Source organism: Medicago sativa, chromosome 4 (genome assembly GCF_051527215.1).
Source record: "Medicago sativa cultivar Bolivia chromosome 4, Bolivia_mono, whole genome shotgun sequence".
Lineage (NCBI taxonomy): Eukaryota > Viridiplantae > Streptophyta > Magnoliopsida > Fabales > Fabaceae > Medicago > Medicago sativa.
In genome coordinates this window covers 74,741,744-74,749,070 of record NC_140752.1, presented here as the reverse complement: position 1 = coordinate 74,749,070, position 7,327 = coordinate 74,741,744, and the positions used below count along the sequence as shown (strand labels likewise).

Here is a 7,327-nt window from a genome sequence, read left to right as displayed (position 1 = left end):
GGTAGCTTCACAATACACTATAGTATAATAGACTTGGATATTATGGTAGATTCACTCTACACCACAAAATTAAGAAAATCATTGGATGTTTAGAGTTTAAACAGCTGATAATTCTTTGTTCTTAGAATCTTCTCTCACCCAAACCAATTTTCTTGATAGAGACCGAGAGAGACATATGTTTTTATCAAATTATGAATCACTCATAAAAATACAGACACCAGACACAACATTGATATGTCGAGACTAATAATAACTCTAGAAACTTAAAATGTAATCACATTTGTCGATGTCAAGCCATTGTCGGACACTTGCACACTTGGACACTTAAGACATCAAACACGTCTTCTATCAGAAGTGTCGTGCTAGGTAGTATCAGAAAAACTAATTACTCCAAGGAATTTTAATGAATGATGACTAGCCTGGTGTTTGAATTTCAAGGGAATTTAGAAGTTGAACATATACGTATAATGTGAAAATGAAACCTTGGACCACCAAGCATGCATCAATTCAAGAAACTTAAGTAACACGGCATCGAAACTTATACTTTGGTTTGGAAAGCGATCGCCAAGGATACTTGATATCTTTACGATACCTACAGATTGGTCAAGCTCCAGAAGTTAACACAATTCCATTTTCCCTTTTCTTTTGTTGGCAGAAACCAGAAACTTTTTGGGGAAGAAGATGATTTCTATGAACCTAGTTTAGTTAGTTGAGGTAAATAATTCAATTGAGAAGATTGAAATCCTAATCACCTGACACGTCAGATGAGGAGTTTATTTTTTCGCCCCTAAAACCAAAAACAATTTTATGTCTGTCCTACTTGAGTTTTTTTTTTTTACCAAAATGTCCTAGTTTCATCTAGTTTTTATTTTTGTTTTGTCTAATGTCACGTCAAACCAAATGGGATGACATTTTTTTTTATCACGCCCAACGAAAGGGTGCACAACTGGGAATCGAACCATATAGTTTTTATAGACTCTAAGAGCGCCATGTGCACGTGTTACATATTAATTCGTCCAATCGGACTCACCACTGCTAGTCCGTCATACATAAGGGTGCACAACTGGGAATCGAACCATATACGTGTAACCGCAGCCCACTGGGCTCAACAACTAGGCTACCAAGCTCTTGTGTTATATCAAGCAATTGAACAAATATACATATTAACATTCCCCTCAGTTTCACATACCATATTTCAATTTGAGTAAGATCCTCTCCATTTGTCAAAATAAATAGAGTATGCAATTTGGAGAGAGATAAAGAAAAAAAATTACTTGGGCTAGATTAACTATTGAACTAACAACTTTGTATTTCATCCAAAACTAAACAAATGATGAAGGTATCTAAACAAATTTATACATTCAAAAATCCAAAAACTTGAGCAATATGAAACTCTAATACCCACCCCCACATCTAGTGTGAGTCCAGAGTCCAATTCTCATATCGTAATCTTAATCCGTCTCTGATACCATGTTAAATGTGCTTAGCTCTCATCCCAAAAGTTAGCGAAAGGGATGAAGGTACACAAACACTTTTATTTATCCAATGGTCTAAGAATCTAGACAATATGGAACTTCAATACAACTTTAAAACGGGGTATCCAAATGGCTGCCCGCTTGAGTGTCCCAAAACTAAATATGGTAAACGGGGTATCCAACTTTACATTTCTATATTTATTATAAAGTTTAAAATTAAGTGTAACCAAATTTACTTTATAAACATTCAAGTACAAAAGTATTTGAACACTAGTACTTTAATAGTGACTTTGTTCCCCATGGAATTATACCTCCTTTACTGAAATATGTATCGGTATCCTATTGATTTTCACCGAGCACTAAAAGAGCTCATCGTCATTTCGTAGTTTGAACTTGTATCCTTCCCACTTGAGCTTGAGCAGATTCTTTCCTCGTAGTAAAACCTGGCTCCTTAGGCTCATCTAATATCATCATCTCACTCCCTAACATTAGAATCACATCAGCCATGGTAGGCCTATCCTCTGGATATTGTTGCACACATAAGAGTCCAACGTGGATGCAACGCGATACTTCAGATACAATGCATGAATCCACGATGTTTGAGTCAATTATCTGTAAAGGTCTTCCATGTTTCCAGAATGTCCATGCCTAAATTATAAAAGACGAAAATTGTTACTACAGAGAAGATAAAGTTAGCATGGTTTTGCTTTTAACATGACAAATTAACATTTATCCTAGTGCTTACAGAAGCAACAAGGTTAAGAGTTTGCATTGTACGATGACACACTCGATTTTTCTTCCCACATATAATCTCTAATAGTAAAATACCAAAGCTGAAAACGTCGGATTTCACGGAAAATTGTCCATCAATAGCATACTCTGGTGCCATGTACCCACTGCAATAAGCAAACGTAAGAAAATAAAAAAAATACAAATGTCATATCATATATATGTGTAAAAATAAAATAAACTATGATTTTAGATGGTTAGAGACTCACTATGTCCCAACAATTCTATCTGTGATTCCTTCAATTTGGTTTCCTCCAAAAATTCTAGCCAATCCAAAATCTGATATTTTTGGATTCAAAGTATCATCTAGTAAAACATTACTACTTTTGAGATCTCTATGGACAATCCTCAATCGAGAATTTTGATGAAGATACAATAGCCCTCTAGCAATTCCACATATTATGTGGAAACGCTTTGGCCAATCTAGCAATTTACTTTTGGTATGATCTGCATAATTCATAACAAAACTATTATTAAACGTTGAATATTCAAAGTTAGCTACAAACTTTCGTGAGTTTTAATACAAGACTTAGAGAGACTTACATACCAAAAATGAAGTAGTCTAGGCTACCATTAGCCATGTATTCATAAACTAGTACTTTTTCTTCTCTCTGAATGCAACAGCCAATAAGTTTTACAAGATTTCGGTGCTGAACGTTTGCTATAAGTTTTACTTCATTTATGAACTCTCTCGTCCCTTGTGCTGAGCTCAGTGAAAGTCTTTTTACAGCAATTTCTAACCCACTCTCAAACTTTCCCTGGATAATCATTAATTACATTCATATAGTAATGGTTAGATGTTTCTTATAGCATATTTATCTCGCTATTCTTACTTAGAAATCATACTCCAATATTGGATTACCAAATATACAGGTCCAAAACCACCTTCTCCAATTTTGTTCTTCTCTGAGAAATTGTCAGTAGCGGTAATAATTGTTGACAAATCAAGCAATGGGAGATCCATATCGTCCATGTGTCTCTCATAGTTGCCTTCTGTCTTTGACTTCCCTAGAAAATGGAAAGAAAAAAAAACTGAACTATGTAGCCAATGACATTTTTTCATTCAAATGTCGGAGAATGGGAGAATAGTTTTACCAACAATGCTCCTCCTGAGTCTGTAGAAAAAATAAATAGCAAGTAAAAGCATTCCCAAAGCTGCTGAAACTGTAATTACAACTATTTTTCTCGTGTTCCTCCTGTGCTCATCGTCAATACTATTGTTGCCTTTATCTAAACAAAGCAACTTAGTTAAATTCCACTTTCAATTACAAGACTTAAATTCTCAAAGAATATTAAAAGGAAAAAATTGGTGGAATTATTAATGTATTCACCTAATTCTGAAGCAGGCATCCTGATATACAGAAATTGCCCACCACCTGGAATAAGTTTGATATCGATTAAATCACCAAACCACATAACACAACCACTTCCTGCGCCACTTATATCTGTATTTGTATAAGCCATGCAGGAACAATTATTCAAGCATTTTCCTCCACATTGTTCTAGACCTATACTCTCATCCACCAAAGTATATAATAGTATCTGGAACTTTCAAGTTTGCCACTGAGACAAACCCATCATTGGTGCAGTTCAATGGATGACTCCTGACACATCCTTGGGACCAATCTATTGAGTTCCATTTTTCAGGAAACTTAGGCTTGAACCCTTTTAAACATCCACATATTGGTGAATTAGTACTGCTACAATATCCATTGACTCCACATTGACCATAAGTGTCACAAGTGTTTTCAGGTATTCTTGAATAAACCCTCCACGATTCGTCGTCTTTTGACCATAGGTAGCGTGGACGATTGTTACTGGTTTGGTTAAGTACCACTTTCGATATTTGAGAACTATCTTTGATGTTCCATGTGTAATAAACCTCTTCTTTATTCCAGACAAAATTGTAACTGAAAATAGAATTAGGCTTCAAGTCTGGCCTACCGCTAAAACGCAAGCCGTTCCATGATATCATACACTAGTTGGTAGTCGCTTAGAGTGAACTCTACCACACACTTGAGAATAACACATCATGCCTATTAATAAGTATTGGTGGTCCAAAAGTTCTTAATTAATATATTATGTCTCTTTATACTTTTCTACATTACTTTATTATAGATATTTAGGCACTTCGGTTAGGTAAATTATTACAGGCATAACTAGAATAGTCTAGAATTTGCATCAATCTTAACAATACCTGACAACAATGTATTAGACGGATAGTCAAAGCTTTGCCACAGATAGGTTTCACTGACACTATCTTCTTTTATGACAAGATTGCCAGTATCCAGGAGTTGTGCTATTGGTTGCTGTGCGTTTGTGGAAGAATTTGTGAACCAAACGATGTTGTTGTTATGAGTAAGGACCAAACTTCCAGAACTGTTTAGTTTCAAAATAGCAGAAGAGTCATTGATTGGCTTGCCACCATTTGCAACCCAAACAACATTTTGAGTTTGAACATTCTTGAATCGAATTCCGAGGTAGCGTTTGTTTGGATTTGTAATACTGAAGAAACCAGGCTCAAAGAGTCCTTTTGGTGAAACAATGGTCCCTCCATCACTGATGGATTGAGATTGAGTAATGGATGATGTGTCATCACTGGCTATGGAATTGGAGACAATAAGAGAGAGAACAAATAGAATATAAGTAATGAAACTCATTTCAAAATGAATAAAAGTGTTAGAGCTTATAACATTCACATTGAAGAAAAAGAAAACTGAAAACTCTATATATTTAGAATTCATGCGTGAGAAATGGAGTCAAATGTTGTAAAAACATCACAAGAATGGACAAATACATTGTTGAACAAATGAAAGTTACTCATGATACATAAGGCAGAGACTAATGTATTATGTTCCCATTTGGTTGGAATAGTAAACTCATAGACTCTCAAAAGAATTTGCAGCAGAATCTTACCTTTGTTTATGGGTTCTGTAATCTAAGCTGCTGAAAAGTCAAAGAGTTTAATGTTATAATAGGTTCAAACTTCACAGTCACTGTCCATTTGCATGAGACAAAATTAAGAGAATAGTGGAAATTTTAAAGTTTAAATAGCTTGTGATTCTTTGTTCTAGGAATTTTCACTCATCCTAATTAATTTTCTTGATAAAGACTAAGAGAGAACAGATATGTTCATATCATAACAATTAAATAAGAATGACTAACTTAAAAATCATAGATTTGGATATTATGATAGGTTCATACTACACCACAAAATTAAAAATATCATTGGAAATTTAGAGTTTAAACAGCCTGTGATATTTTGTTCTAGGAAACTTCGCTCACCCAAACCAATTTTCTTGATAGAGACTCGGGGGGAGAGAGATAGACGTACCCAAGGTTTTAAAAAACGGTCTGTTACCGAGAAAAAGGCCGCGACAAAAAGGTATAGGTAACGGACGTTACCGTTTTTCACCGTTTTTACAGAGTGAACAAAAATACGACAAAGCGTCGTTACGGCTGCAAAAAATTGTCGTTCATGACAATAAACATAGAATCCGGATATTTTTTCGATTGAGATAGATAAAAATCATATTTTTAGTACATATTTGATCATAAATTACATAAGTTATCTCATTATCTAGTTTAGAACTCCAAATCTTTCTCTAGTTTAAGTTATTTAAGTTACTATCATTATTTAAGAGTTGTGCAAAGTTGTGATTAATTCACACCGCGACAACCGCGATCCTTATCGCAACACCCGTAACGGCCGAAATCGCAAAATCCTATACGTGACTGCGACGGTTATTTAAAACCTTGGACGTGCCTACATATCAGATTATCAAGTACATGCACGAACCGACACACATCCATACCGATAATTATAGAAAATTACATAATTGAATGTAATCACATTTGTCATTGTCGTGTCAGTTGTGTCTTACAGCTGACGCACCTTCTATCAGAAATATCGGTGTTACGAGTATTGTAATAGTTAATATTTCTCCTGGGATTTTAACTAAGAAAAAAAAAACTTCGAATGAATCACAAAATTCAACATATGCATGTAATGTGAAAGTGAAACCTTGGACCACCAAGCATGCAACTGGATGTTCTCTTGAAGAGAGTTTGACTTGGAATTTTCGTTGTCACTCTGCGAAAAAAACACGAATCATGCAAACCACAAACAAAACTTGATGAATGAGTTCAATTCAACAAACACCAGTAGTAACACGGCATGGAAACTTATAGTTTGGTTTGGAAAGCGATCAACATAGAAAGACTATTGTAGCATTTCGGGAAGAAAAAAAAAAAAAAACTTACCATTTAAGTCAGAAGACTACTAGAAATCTTGCGTTTTGCTAGGGAGTGATGCCAGGAGCATCAGCTCCTAGCAAATTTGTCAGGAGTAATGTCACGGAAGCCCCTGGCAAATTGCAATTTCAAACCACAACATAAGTCAGGAGCAAACCCCTCGCAAATTGTAGTAACCCCTGGCAAATTTTAGGCGGGAAAATTTGTTTCAAATTAAAGTCAAGGGAAATGGGAACGTCTATGATCCAATGGCGACGGAAAATGGGAAAGTAGGAAGGAGAAGGAAAAAGTGAAAATATAAGTGAGTGTAAATATGTTAAAATTGTCATAAAAAATGGTCATTCAATCACATAAAAAATTGTTTATATTTATGTTAAAATTATTCCATAAAAAAAAAACTATGCTAAAATTACAAAAATAATTTAGGATTAAATATGTTTTTGGTCCCAATTAATATATCAATTTTTCGTTTTAGTCCCTCTAAAATTTTCCTTCAACTTTTAGTCCCTAAAAAATTTTCAATCACTACTTTTGGTCCCTATTTTAAAGTTAATTTTTGTATTTTTTAATCAAATTTTGCAGAAATGTGTAGAAAATTGTAAAAACCTTTCCCAGAAAAAATTATTTTTTTTAACCAAATATGAATTCTTAACAAAAAAATTTATATTTAATTTATGTTTAGTTAAAAAATTCTAATTTTTTTAGAGAGATTCTTATAATATTATGAATTTTTCTGCAAACTTTTATTCAAAAATATGAATTCTACATACGAGTTTACTTTAAAGGAGGGGCCAAAAGTGAAGATGAAA

The 7,327-nt window shown here is 34.2% G+C and overlaps 1 pseudogene across 1 annotated transcript; it reads right to left on the bottom strand.

Moving 5' to 3' along the window:
• Positions 1 to 1,483: 1,483 nt before the first annotated feature.
• Positions 1,484 to 5,205, bottom strand: LOC146931853 (G-type lectin S-receptor-like serine/threonine-protein kinase At4g27290; annotated as a pseudogene). Its single transcript, XR_015006854.1, has 8 exons — positions 4,457 to 5,205; positions 3,596 to 4,363; positions 3,360 to 3,494; positions 3,127 to 3,272; positions 2,812 to 3,022; positions 2,474 to 2,711; positions 2,221 to 2,371; positions 1,484 to 2,123 (listed from the first exon to the last, which is right to left on the bottom strand). The product of XR_015006854.1 is annotated as a G-type lectin S-receptor-like serine/threonine-protein kinase At4g27290 (transcript).
• Positions 5,206 to 7,327: the final 2,122 nt, after the last annotated feature.